Raw genomic sequence first — 14,512 nt, forward strand, 5'->3', positions numbered from 1 at the left:
AGTAGAAAACCACTGGCAGCGACCAATTTTCCTCAGAAGGGCTCCATTCTCTCTGGAATCCAAATTATTTTATTCTTTATTGCTAACATGATCTCCAAAGTATTTTAAAATACACTTTTATAATGTGTCTGACTTTTTAAAGTTGGACTGCTATCATCTAATCCAGAAGTAGATTCAAAAATCTATTCTTATTTCCCCTTTTTTCTTACTTAAAAAGTGTACACACACACGTGCACACACATTAGCCTTAAAAATGCCTCCACCCACAAGACCCCTGCTCCTTGATATTCATGTTTTTGTACAGTTTCTTTGTGCTTTGACTATGGCTGGACTGTATGAACACAATGCTAGTTTATAAAAGACATCACAGCCTCTGCTTTGGTCTTTCAGATTGCTTGATCTTGAGGAAGTTGGAGAACATCCAAGCAGTCCTGTAGAGAAGTATACATAAACAGTAACAGGCATTCCACCAACAGCCAGTATCAACTTGCCAGCCATGTTGAAAGCAGATCTTCCTGCCCCAGAAAAGACTACATGAGTGTAGTACCAGTTAACATTGTGGCTGCAACTCCATGACAGACCCTAAGCCAGAACCAACCAATTAAGCTTCTCCCAAATTTCTGACTCACATAAAAGCAGAGAATAGAACAGTAGTTACCAGGAGCTGGAGGAAGGGGAAAATGGGGAACTGTTGTTCCAATGGATGGAGTTTTGGTTATGTAGGATAGGATCTCCTGTACAACAAAAGGCCTATTGTCAACAATACTGTATTGTGCATTACAAATTGTGTTAATAGGGTAGATCTCACGTTAAGTTTTTACCACAAAAACAAGAAACAAAGGGACACAAGGAAGTTTTTGGAGGTGATGGACTTACAAGGCTATGCTTATGTCCAGACTCATCAACTGTACACATGAAGTACGAGCAGTTTTTTTTTTATATATATCTCAATAAGGCTGTTTTAAAAAAAGAGCCAAGGCGGGGTGCCTGGGTGGCTCAATTGGTTAAACATTTGACTTCAGCTCAGGTCATGACCTCACAGCTCGTGGGTCTGAGCCCTGCATCGGGCTCTGTGCTGACAGCTCAGAGCCTGAAGCCTGCCTCAGATTCTATGTCTCCCTCTCCCATTGTCGGCCCCTCCCCCATAAAATAAATAAACATTAAATTTTTTTTTAAAAAGAGCCAAGACAATAAATATTTATTGTTGCTTCAAGCCACTAAGTTTAGGAATAATTTGTTATGAGGCAATAGATAAATTATATTAAGTGTATGTATACACATTCTTTGCACTTTTAAAAAATTTAATGATACATCCTAGAAATTATTCCATATGATTTCAAGATCTTCTTCATTTTTAACAGCTTACAGTGCTATATTGTGTAGTTTATTGAACCATCTCTTATGAGCGTGCAAATCCCAATATTTTGCTATCAGAAATAATACCAAAATTAATAACATTGTGCATGTCTGTGTTGTCAGAGGCATAGCTTCATGGTAAATCCATAGAGAAGATTGCAGCTTCAATGTGTAATGTATTCTAGTTTTGTTAGATGTTACTGGATTTCACTCTATAAGGTTGTACCATTTTTACTCCCACTGGGAATATATGAGCGTGCCTATTTCCCCATGGTCTTACCAACAGAGTGTTTTATCAAGTTTTAGAACTTTTGCCAATCAGATAAATGAGAAACAGTATCCCTGTGTAGTTTAATTTTCCTTTCTGTAACTATGAGAAAAATAGAGCATCTATTCATTTGTCAAGAGCTATTAATATTTTTGTGAACTGTTCATATGCCTTACCCATTTACCTTTTGAATGTTTAATTCTCTTACTTGATTCTTTTTTTTTTTTTCTCTTACTTGATTCTTGAGTTCTTTGTACACTACATATATTAGCTCTCTATGAGGGAAAATACTTCCTCCCATTTTATCATTTTCCATTTTGGTCTTGCTTATGCACTTTTTATTTCATTTTTATTTTGCTTTACATGATCTTTTAGCCATGTAAAAATTTTGTAATTTTTATGTAGTCAAATTTATTAATTTTTAAGTGCATCTGGATTTTGAGTCATAGTAAAAATAGTTTTTCTTACACTCCAAATTATGTAGGAATTTATCCATATTTTTCCTAGCACTTGTGAGGATAAATTTTTTACATTTAGGCCTCCAATCTTTTAAGAGTTTATTATCAGTTTACCCTGTGTATAAGTTATAAATACATTACAAATAATAAATACATTATAATAAATACATTAAAAGTCAACCATAGGATGTCAGTGCATAAAACAATAAGTGTTTGTTCCTTATCTATCTGCAATCGGTTAGGTGTCAACTACATACCTCTCCTGACTCATCCAAATAGCTGGGGACGAGTTGATCTGCTCTGGCTTCTAACATCGGCTGGATTCAACTAGAGCAATTAGAGCAATGGGGCAATTATGTCTCATAATCTCATAAAGGCTACCAAGGGCATGTTCTCATGGCAATGGCAGAAACACAATAGAGAAGCCCTAAAGCAGGATCATTCAAGTTTTTGTGCATTATCTGCTGATATCCATCTCATTGGCCAAAGCAAGATACCTGATCAGTTCCAGAGTTCAAGAAGGACGGCACTAGAAAACTATATGGCAAAGGGTCTGAACACAAGAAGGGATAAAGAATGGAGGACATCTACTACATCCTGCAGTCTCCTAGATTCAGTTCATTCTAGACCTCCTCTTATCATATTGGGCTTCTTGAAAGTCTTTATGAGTCTCTCCATTTCCTCATCTCCCAGTTAACCTAGTCCACTGCAATTTGGATTCTTCTTCCAATCTTTCCATTAGACCTGTTTCAACAAGGTTGTCAATAGACTCTAAATTGTCAAATCAATGTGCATTTTTTGGTTCCTATCTTACGTAACAGAATCTGTTAGTTGAGCATAAATCTAAGTCCTACATTTTGTAGGCAGATCATGTTAGTACCAGATATCTTCTGATTGCCCTCAAGATCCATTATTCACCCCTCTCCTCACTCCTCTCTTCTACTATATGGATTCCTGTATCCTGTGACTTCTAATTGGCTCCAGCCTGTGGAAATCCTTGTCAGGATATTGGAGGAAGAAAGGAAAATGAGATCATGGTATTTATTCCCTTGGTTCCATACCTGTGAGGACATCTGGAGGTTGCTGTCTCCCTTTTCATTGCTCTCTCAAGGTGGCCTGCTCCATATGACACCTTCTCTTCCCAATTATGGTGACCTCTCCTTCTCTTCTTGCCTTCAGGCATAGGATGGTGTCAGTCAGCCACTAATTGCCCCCTGTGCCTGAACTACCTCACTGTGGTCTTCCTACATCCCTCCCACACTTATAAAAATAACCCCTGTAGAAATACAAATCAAAACCACACTCAGATATCACCTCACGCCAGTCAGAGTGGCCAAAATGAACAAATCAGGAGACTATAGATGCTGGAGAGGACGTGGAGAAATGGGAACCCTCTTGCACTGTTGGTGGGAATGCAAATTGGTGCAGCCGCTCTGGAAAGCAGTGTGGAGGTTCCTCAGAAAATTAAAAATAGACCTACCCTATGACCCAGCAATAGCACTGCTAGGAATTTATCCAAGGGATACAGGAGTACTGATGCATAGGGGCACTTGTACCCCAATGTTTATAGCAGCACTCTCAACGATAGCCAAATTATGGAAAGAGCCTAAATGTCCATCAACTGATGAATGGATAAAGAAATTGTGGTTTATATACACAATGGAGTACTACGTGGCAATGAGAAAGAATGAAATATGGCCCTTTGTAGCAACGTGGATGGAACTGGAAAGTGTGATGCTAAGTGAAATAAGCCATACAGAGAAAGACAGATACCATATGGTTTCACTCTTATGTGGATCCTGAGAAACGTAACAGAAACCCATGGGGGAGGGGAAGGAAAAAAAAAAGAGGTTAGAATGGGAGAGAGCCAAACCATAAGAGACTGTTAAAAACTGAGAACAAACTGAAGGTTGATGGGGGGTGGGAGGGAGGGGAGGGTGGGTGATGGGTATTGAGGAGGGCACCTTTTGGGATGAACACTGGGTGTTGTATGGAAACCAATTTGACAATAAATTTCATATATTAAAAAAAAAACAACCCCTGTATAAGTAAACCTTCCTCTAATTATCTGTTTCTTGTTAGAACTCTAATTGATACAGTGTAGCATCATTCATTGCTTCCCTCTCCATCTCAGTATATACTTTTACATTTAGGACTCAGAGGCTGCTCCTTCTACTCATCTAATCACATCCAATAATTTATATTGAGGCAGAGAGGGAGAAAATGGAGAGTCCCTGATCCCTACACTTTGAAATTTTAGGAATTTAGGCATCCTCATGGGAAACAAAGACTCCTAAAACAGAAAGAACTAGCACCCATGTATGCAATATGTGGCTCTCTTTAGACTATGGACCACAGCACTCATGTTTGCCTCCTTCCTGCTTATTTGGCAAATGAGACATGGATGATTTCAGTGGGAAGTTAATGTGATTTCACCCCATCTTGTGAAGACATATTATATTTTGACTCTATTGACCATTTCCTCCTTGAGACTCTCTACTCCCTGGTTCTCTTCCCCTTTATGATCTGTCATTTTAGGTCCGCTTTTCTCTGCCTTCCCTTACAGGTTGGTGTTTCCCAATATTCTATTCTTGGACCCATGATCATCCCCTTTGCCACGTTCTCACAAACAATCTTGACCACTTTCAAGATTTAACATTAGACTCCATTTCTTCCTCTGCAAAATGTTGACTTAGGTACAAGTGTTGGGAAAATCCCAGGAGCAGGAGAGGAACTTGGTGGGCCCTGGAGGACTCTTGGTGTACAAAGATACCTGAGCCCCAGGGAGGGGAAGTGATAATAGCCATGAGTCTGTGCCTGTTCTCTCAGTCCTGCAAGGAGCAGAGGAAGAGCTGAACAATTGAGCTGAGTCTTCTCTCTCCCCAAGCCCAGAAGAATAAGAGATGATCAGGGAGCTGAGAGGCTTCATTTGGTGTCTTGAAAGAGGGTTGAAAACTCCCTGCTGCTATGTTGCTGTCAAAAGGAGTCAAAAATTGGATTTGCAGATAGGCATGGTCTAGACACTATATCACCTATGAGCCCATATAAGAAAAACACTTGAGGAAAGTCTTTACTGTCAAAAAAAAATTTTTTTAAGTCAAAGACTTCAATGTAGAATAATGTAGTGAGTAATAAATACACACTAATTCCTATATATGTACATGTGTGCATTCCAAGATATCATTTTGGCTAAATATGCACATATAGTCAAATGTGCATTGAAAATGAGCATCTGAGAATATATAATCTAAGAAATAAGGATTCTTAAAACAGAAGAGACCTATTGCAGGATAAAGTCTAATAATAGCTTAGAGTAAATGTATTAAACTCTCTTAGCAAAACCTAAGTGTCAGGATGGGAAAATAGAAGTAAAAATATTTGAAGCTATCATTTCAGGTTGGGGAAAAGGAAAGTAGGGAAGCAAAAATGTTCTAAAGTCTCATCTTAAGCAGGAGTAGGAAACAGCCAGATAATAATCTTGGTGGGGGGGGCAGGAAATTGGCATTTACCACCATTTAATAGTGGTGAAGGAAAGATAGACCCGGTTGAGTACTAGGGAAAGGAACGTAATCTTTAATAGAAAAAGATGTGATGCGCGTGCGCACACACACACACACACACACACACACACACACACTGGAATATTACTCAGCCATCAAAAAGAATGAAATCTTGCCATTTGCAATCATGTGGATGGAGCTAGAGTGCATTATGCTAAGTGAAATAAGTCAGGGGGTGCCTGGTGGCTCAATCAGTTAAGCATCCAACTCTTGATTTCAGCTCAGGTCATGATCTCACGGTTGTGAAATCGAGCCCCATGTCAGTCTCTGCACTGAGCATGGAGCCTGCTTGGGATTCTCTCTCTCCCCCTCTTTCTGCCCCTCCCCCATGTTCTCTCTCTCTCAAAATAAATAAACATTTTTAAAAATTTAAAGAAAATAAGTCAGTCAGCGAAAGACAAATATCATATTATTTCACTCATATGTGGAATTTAAGAAACAAAACAGATGAACATATGGGAAGGAAAAAAGAGAGAGAGGGAAGCAAACCATAAGAGACACTTAACGATAGAAAACAAACTGAGGGTTGATGTATGGAGGTGGGTGGGGGATGGGCTAGATGATTGATGGGTATCAAGGAGGGCACTTGTTATGATGAGCACTGGGTGCTATATGTAAGTGATGAATCACTAAATTCTACTCCTGAAACCAATATTACACTATATGTTAACTAACTAGAATTTAAATAAAAGCCTGAAAAAAATAATAAACTCCCAAATTTAATAAAAGGGCAAAATAACAATAAATAGCAACCGAAAAATACATAGCAAACAAGCAAAAATAAAGAAAAAGACAAAGAAAAAGAAAAGCCAGCAGACCACAAAATAAAATTAATAAAAAATACAAAATAAGATAGAATCCTATAAAAAGTGTAACAGTTGTTATTCAATGTGAATGAATTGAATGTTCCTTGGAAAAACAGACACCATTAGATTGAGTTAAGTAACATAGTTATAGGGATGCCTGGGTGGCTCATTCTACTGGATGTCAGACTCTTGACTTCAGCTCAGGTCACAATCTCATGATTTGTGGGTTCTAACATGCATCAGGCTCTGCACTGACAGCATGGAGCCTGCTTGGGATTCTCCCTTTCCCTCTCTGTCCCTCCCAGGCTTGCACAGGCACCTGCTTGTTCTCTCTCTTTCTCAAAAACAAATTTTAAAAAACATTAAAAGAAAATAAAAATATATATAAATAGGCTCTTTAGAAGAAAAGAAACAGCATAGTTTAAACAAAAACTAAGAAAAATTGGAGACTGTCAGTGTTGGTACAAAGGCTGACTAGATGACCTAGAAAGATTCCTGCCTCAAAAAATCTAGAATGCTGGATGAAATAAAGAACGTATACTTCTGAAAGCAGAGCTGCGTTCATAAGAAAAAGTACTGGTAATTGCCAGTAGCCAAAAACTAAAGGGAATTGGAAACTAGAATCCTAAGCCTAAACTGATTCTACAGTTGACCTGAGTGGGGCTGGGTGGGGTGGGGGTGATGTGGAGGGAAAGGCCCAATCCTGTAAGTAAAGAGCTGAGGTTTTAACACCTGGGGGCAAGATCTGAGCCATAATTCTGCATAAGGCAAAGTGTTGGTCCTGACATACCACATAGAGCCAGAACCCCTGTAGGACCACATCCTCAGTGAAAAGAACAATCAGAAAAATCCAGCCACCAACACCAGGAGACAGAGATACTTGTCTGTCTCAGTCTGTGGTTCACATTTATTTAAGCTTTCTCTCATGTCTTCAATTAAATTTTACCATTTCATCTATAAAGGTTAGATTTATTCCTGTGTATATTATTTTGTTGTTGTCATCACTCTTATAAAAGTAACTTTAAAATTATATTTTCTGTTGCTAGTATAAAGAAACAGCACTCATCTTAAATCCAGCCATCTCACTTAGTTCTCTTACTATTTCTAATAGTTTGTCCATAGATGTGCACAGATTTTTTTTATGTAGCTATTCACATTATTTGAAAACAATGAAAATACTGTTTTACTTTCTAATTTTTAAATCTCTTCTTTTTTTACTTTTTTCAACTATAACTGGTTGGATTTCCAGTACAATATTTCATAATATAATGGATGTGTTATTTCTTTTCTTATTCTAGGCTTTAAAGGGATGCTTCTAATGTTTCACCATTGATAATAATACCTTCTACAGGTTTTTGGTAAACATTCTGTTCTCAAAATGCATGATCAATCACCAGCCCCAGCCTGGAGAGGACAGCCACTGGTGAGCCTCTCACCCATGCTGCTTTGCTTTTCACCAACACATCCTTCTCTCCTAGGTAAATGGAGGGAGAGTCCTCCAACCCTCACAGTCAGCTGGTGGGTTTCCTGGTTCTATACAGTGGTCCATAGTAGCATGCCTACTTCTCCAAACCTTTTGACCCCTTCTTCCACAGGGAGTTCTGACATATCTATTTCACTTCATGGGGCCATCACATTCATCTAGTTTTCAAGATTATTCCATAAGCTACTAGAATCACTTTTCAGGGCTCTTGCAGGATTGTGAAGTCCTATGTCATAGGAGAGTGATCCCATGTCAACAAATTCTCCTGCAAAGAGTTTTATGTTCTAGCCCACAGGATCTACCTGCAGGCACACTCTCCCAGCCCCTGCCCAGGGCACATTAGCCAGGCCCCAGTGAAATCCCTATCTTCTCAGCAGACGCAACAGTTGCCCAGTGGGGTCACATGGAGGTTTGACTCTCATTCTTTTTCTAATGATAAGAAGGGAAGAATAAGGTACCTACTAAGGAAGTCAAGAATTTCTACTTGTAAGACATCTGCCTCATTTGAGACATCAGCATATTCTTCAAGCAAGGAGGGCTTCTATCTTCTAGCAAGAGGAAATAGCCATTTCTGTTTCAGAGGAAAGTGGAGGTTTAGGGTTTTCCATTGTATTCATCTATATATTCCCATTCTGGATCTCAGGGGCTCAAATCTGTGACTTTGGCACAGGAGACTCATCAAGCTGAAATTCAGCCTTCTCCAAAATTCTTTCCATCTCACAATTAAGTCCTGGGTCTTGTCTTCAGTTTTGTTTGCCCTTCTGTTGCAGGAGATAAAGTCTCTTTCTAGGTGCAAAGGAAGCACTTTGACTCACACTTTGCTTTAAACTGGTGATTGGTGGCCCTGATCCTGCATTTTCTCTCTTTAAGGCATCAATAGCATTCTGCAACAGCCACTCAATTTCACATTCTTATAAGTATTAGCTTCCCAGTATCTTTCAAATAGAAGATATTCTATGAACCAGTTTATCCTCTTCACCTGAACCCTGCCTCTGTTCAGCACAGGTGATATCTTAGCAATTTACACTATTGGCACATGCCTGGGGTTGAGGGGGCTCTTAGCACTGTATCCAGCACCATGATGGGGTCCTATTGCCAGCAAGATGGTAAGTGACCCAACGCCAGAATGTCATCCTTAGATTCTCCAGGCAGCAGGTCTTAGAATGGGTTCCCTATGTTCAGAGTCTAAGGCAAGCAATTGGGTGTATGTGATATGTGATATAAATACTCTTAGGGGAAAAAAACACACACATAAGGGGGTAAGAAAAGCTAGACAGATTTGGCAAAAGAGGAATGTAGTCTCAGCTGAATTCTAGTCTTGCACCGATCCATGGAGATCACCAAAGAGGTCCCCCCTCTTAAGGAAAGTGGGTGGTCTTTTGTATCCCTTTGTCAGTCACTGTTAGTCCTTGGCTGTGAGTCACCTCACAGGGAGGGGAATATAACCTCTTGGCAATAAGTCTTGTGTCAGTCAAGAGCACTTCTCTGGCAACAGGGAACTTGAGCCATTAGCTGCCACCACCAGTGAAGCTGGAGGATGGATGCACCTGTCCAGTACAGAGGATCCAGGTAGAACATTATAGCACCCACTGTGCTCCTGAACCTTTAAACAATGTCCTGGGAAACTTCCACTTAGTGGTCAGCAAATTATCCCATGTTATCAGAACTTTCCCTCTGCCTCCTAACCCTATTTTAGTCAATAGCCCACTTCAGCTTGGACTGCTGTCCCCACCGTTCCACTGAGGCTGCCCTTGTTAACACCATCAATTACATGTCTCTATGCTGCCCAAACCTGTAGTCACTTCTCTGTATTTACCTTACTGTTCTTCACTCAGTGGCTTTTAGTACATCTCTTACATACCTCTTCTATCTCCCTGCTTCCTAGGATTTAAACACCATCTGTCTGAGAATGATCGCCCAATCCAGATCTCTGGTCCTTGTCTCCCTCTGGAATTCCAGACTCATATATCCAGTTGCTTACTGACATGTCCAGTTGAATGTTTAATAATCATGAGATATTACAAACTCTTGATTTCCCTCCTCTTCATATCTCCTCCTCTGTCTTCTCATTCTCACTCAGGTAAAAAAAAAAAAATTAGGAGTCATCCTCAACTCTTCTATTTCCCTCACCTTCCACATTAGATCTTTCAACAAGCCTGTCAGCCCACCCTACAAACATATCCCAAATTGGCCTTATTTCTTTCCATCTGTACTATGACTGCCATAATCTAAAACACCATCTTCTCAACTTTGGACTACATGTGTGGACTTTTCCCTGCTTCTGCCCTTGCCCTTCTACAACCCACTCTCCACCAGCAGTGGAGGGATCTTTTTAAGGCACAAATCAGAGCATGCCTTTTCCCAGCCTAAAACTCTCCAATGAGTTTCCATCACCAAAAGACAAAATCTAATTCCTTATTCAGGTTTGCAAAGCCATGGAATATCTCTCCAGCCTTATCTTCTGCCTCTCTGCCACTCTTTCCTGCACACTCACATCTCATTTCTCTTTGTTCCACAGACATACCAAACTCATTCCTGCCTTAGGGTCTTTGCATGAACTGCATCTTCTACCCACAATGCTCTTTTCTGGCTGGTCCCTTCTTATCACCAATGAGACAAGACTCAAATGTTACTTTGGAGAGGTCTTCCCTAACCACCCAATCTAAAGCAGCCAATGAGTCATTCTCTTTGCATAATGCCCACTACAATTTAACGTTGATGGATTAAGTGATTGGCTGATTGGCTGACTCCCTACCCCAGAATGTAAGTTGTGGCAAAGCAGAGACTCTATCTATTGGTTCCAGACCATTTCTCTCCTTTAAACCTAATCATTTGAGATGTGTGCCTTGCAAATCTACCACTTCTTCCCTCTTGTTGTTGCTCACATCTCTCATCCTGAAGACCCTTCCATTCACTGAAACTTTCAGTACCTGCCCCAGTTTTCCTCTCCTCCCAACTTCCACCATCATTCTCAGTGATGACTTGTCCAGGTGAGCCATCTATTACCCTGACTTCCTGTCCCTTTGAGCTCCTCACCTTTAGTGAATTTTCTCTCACTCTATCTGAGCCATCCATCTACAGTGACACCATAGACCTGATCAGCACCAGAATTGTTCCTCCTTTAAATTGTGAATACACTCTTACCAAGACCAGACCACAAGCTCCTATTCTTCAAGCACTGTGGCTCAACACTGCCCTCCCCCCAAAAAACCAAGTAGCAATCAAGACTCCAAACCATTGGACCCATCACTTAATATTTATCAATCCTGTTCTATCTTATTTACTTATTGACCTTGGATTCTATGATTTATTATAACTATTATAATCTCCCTCAACTATATTGTCCCTCTCCCTCCATATCATTCTTTCCTAGAAAATCCACAAGTCTGGATAAAACACAATATATTGTCATGAACCTCAAATTCATACACAAAATAGCCCAGCAATTCTTGGCATTTTTCAAGGAAGTTAACTTATTCTTCACATTTTTTCCACCACCACCACAACCCCTCTGATCTTTCATCTGATAACCTGGTTTTTTCACTTCATAAGAAAACACAAGTCATCAAATAAGAGCTTTCTCTTCCATTCCTATCACATCCTGGCATCTTCTTCCTTCCCATCCCAAGGGATAACATATCCCACCTTTTCTCAAAAGGCCTGTTCATTCATGTGTAGTCTGGATCCCCTTTTACTGTTATTTAATCAAGAACCATGTTACTTTTGTTACCACCATTCTCTCTGGTATCATGAGTCTCTCCTCCACTGGCTCATTCCAGCAGCATAAAACACACTTTAACATCCCCTGACTTAAAAATGAAACTTTCCCTTGTGACATCATGCCCTCACTACCATCCCATTTTGCTGTTACCCTTTGCTATGAGGTGTAGTAACTCTGTCTTTGTTTCCTGTACTCTGATGCATTGACATTGGGGGCCTTGTCAAGCCTGAAGGGACTACTCCTTCCAGAGCTAGCCAATACCTAGAGATAATAGATAACTTACCCACAAGTGCAGTTTTCAAATACAAACCAACCAATCCAGTGTGTACACCTCAACCAGCTCCTTTATCGGGCTCTCACACTCTAGGCCATTATCCCCCTGCCCTAATGACCCCAGGGCCAGGGACCAATTAGGAACAGTCCCAGTGCCCTGGAGCCTGCTGAAATTATTCAAACTAGCCAATCCTAAACCTGATTCCCCTGTTTTGCTCATTCCTTCCTGTGGAAACTACAATAAAGATTCTTGCCTCAGCTCCCCTCTCCTTCTGCCTCCTGACCAAACTCTGGTGCATCCCTGTGGGGCCCCTAATAGCATAACTAACAGACTATCTTTTCAGTGACAATTGTCTGCTGATCTGTTGGCCTTACTATACCTCAGATTTTCTATTTTTTGAAACACTAGTCTTCTTGAAAGTATGGCTCATAGACTTGTCTTTCATGCTTATCCCCCATGCCTCAACCGTCCAGTCTGGTTTCTGCTCCCATCAGGACACTGAAGTTACTCTTACCAAGGTTACCAATGACCAGAAAATTCAATGCTGCCAAACAAAATAGGCATTTTCTGACCAGCCATTAATTCTTTCAATAAGTATTTATTGAACCTCTCTTTTGTGACAGGTGCTCAGACTTCAGCAGTAAACAGGTCAGATAGGACCCAATCCCCAAGGAGCTTACACATAAGAAAGGCAAACACACAATGAGCTAGTGTAACAGAGTGTTAAGGCGCACTTAACAGACAATACTCCTGCTGTCTTCAAATGGGCAACTAAGACCCCAAACTGAGGATAAAGGGGAGCAAAGTACCTTTCCTTCTCAAGGTAGTTGCAGTCATCAAGAGGATCAGTTACTTCACCACAACCTACCAAAAGGAAGTGGCAGCACCCCAACCCCCGACCCATGCCTCTGCACTGGTGAGATACAGGCATGGAGAGGGGGGAGAAGGGGAAGACTCAAGCCCAGAGTGACTGCCTAATGGAGAGCATCTGTAGATTCTAAGAGGCTTATCTATCTCCTCCCTATGTGGGCAGAAAGGGTGTGCTTTCCAATCAAAGCCAAATAAAATAAGGGCTCCAAAATAACCTGTCATAGAGATTGGGATTGCCAGCAAGGAGAGAATGTCCTTTCTCCTTGGAATGCCATCTGGATGAGCTGCAGAACCTTGTGGCTCAATCTGGTGTTGCTAAGGGAGCTCCCCAGGAGAGAATGACCAGTGTGTTTGAGACTAAGCGCCAACACAGAGAATGCACACGTCACACCCAGTGTTTCTTGAAGGAGGGAGGCTGACAAGAGTAGCTCCCTCAGCAAAGTCAACTGATTTTCCCAAATTCATCAGATACTCAATGGCAGAACCAAGACAGGATTTCTTCCAAGGGGGCAGGGGGACCACGAGGGATGGGGAGTAAACCATTGTAAATGTGGACAGTTTATAGACTGGGACTGAGGACATAAAGGAGAAAGTTTCTCAAGAGCAGAGTGAGCTACAATCTGAGATTTCAGGGTCCTAGGGAAAGACCTTGCCCACCTGCCTTGACCGATGAAGAAACTAAAGCATCCTGAGATCCTTCCTTAACACCATGTTCACAGATAGAAGGGTGCAGGGCCCCTGTCTGTAGAGGTAAAGGATTCAATGAAAATCAAGGAAAGGGCCCAAAAAGGGAACACTGGGGATACCAAAGGAAACTTCCACTAGTTTACAAGTCTAACTTGGGTGGCGCCTGGGTGGCTCAGTCAGCTAAGCATCCAACTTCAGTTCAGGTCATGATCTCATGGTCCGTGAGTTCAAGCCCTGCATCAGGCTCTGTGCTGACAGCTCGGGGCCTGGAGCCTGCTTGGGATTCTGTGTCTCCCTCTGTCTGCCCCTCCCCTGCTCATGCTCTGTCTCTCAAAAAATAATAAACGTTAAAAAAAAATTAATAAAAAAACAAGTCTAACTTGGGCTCACCATGCACCACGCTGTCAGTATGAGGACAGAGGTTCCTTTACCACCCAGGAACAGCCTGGTTTCTTCCTAAAACCTAAACACAAAGGGTCTTGACCCAAGAAATCAGTAGTTTCTTCAGGTTTATGAAGCTTATAGTTTGCTTACCACATGGTCTTTCCCCACCTTTCTTTGTCACTGTAATTTAGCTGAATCTCCACTAACAAATGTATTGGTTTTGCTCAGTAGGGTTCCAGAGTCTCATCTACCAGACTCGGGTCTATATAACCTCACAGGGAGAATACAGGTATCCGGGGACTGGGAAATGTCCATCTGAAAGGAGTTTAAGGGAAAAAGTGTGGGACCAGGACTAATGTTTGAGGCCTCTTATTTTCTAAGCAATATCTTGCTGCCTTAAAGTCTTTGTGGAATGAGGAGTGGTATGGAAGGGTGGGAGGAAATGAGGGAATAGGAGAGGAAGTGGCAGGGTTCGGGAGGTGGAAGGAGGGATGGAGGGGAAGGGGAAGAGAAAAAAAGGGACATTGATTGGTTGGCTCATTTGTTAGTCCTCACCCTCTCATTCCTGTCTCTGAAAGATAAACACCTATTTTACTTAAGCCATAAAGTTACCATGAGCACCAAATGTGAAAGACTTGTTTAAAG

The 14,512-nt window shown here is 41.1% G+C and overlaps 1 long non-coding RNA gene across 1 annotated transcript; it reads right to left on the reverse strand.

Annotated features, from left to right (window-relative positions):
- Positions 1-203: 203 nt before the first annotated feature.
- On the reverse strand, positions 204-11,695 carry LOC122231422. Its single transcript, XR_006208662.1, has 6 exons — positions 11,577-11,695; positions 9,793-10,006; positions 4,856-5,055; positions 3,144-3,255; positions 2,340-2,409; positions 204-515 (listed from the first exon to the last, which is right to left on the reverse strand). It is a non-coding gene; the product is annotated as an uncharacterized LOC122231422 (long non-coding RNA).
- Positions 11,696-14,512: the final 2,817 nt, after the last annotated feature.

Source organism: Panthera tigris, chromosome D1 (genome assembly GCF_018350195.1).
Source record: "Panthera tigris isolate Pti1 chromosome D1, P.tigris_Pti1_mat1.1, whole genome shotgun sequence".
Taxonomy (NCBI): domain Eukaryota; kingdom Metazoa; phylum Chordata; class Mammalia; order Carnivora; family Felidae; genus Panthera; species Panthera tigris.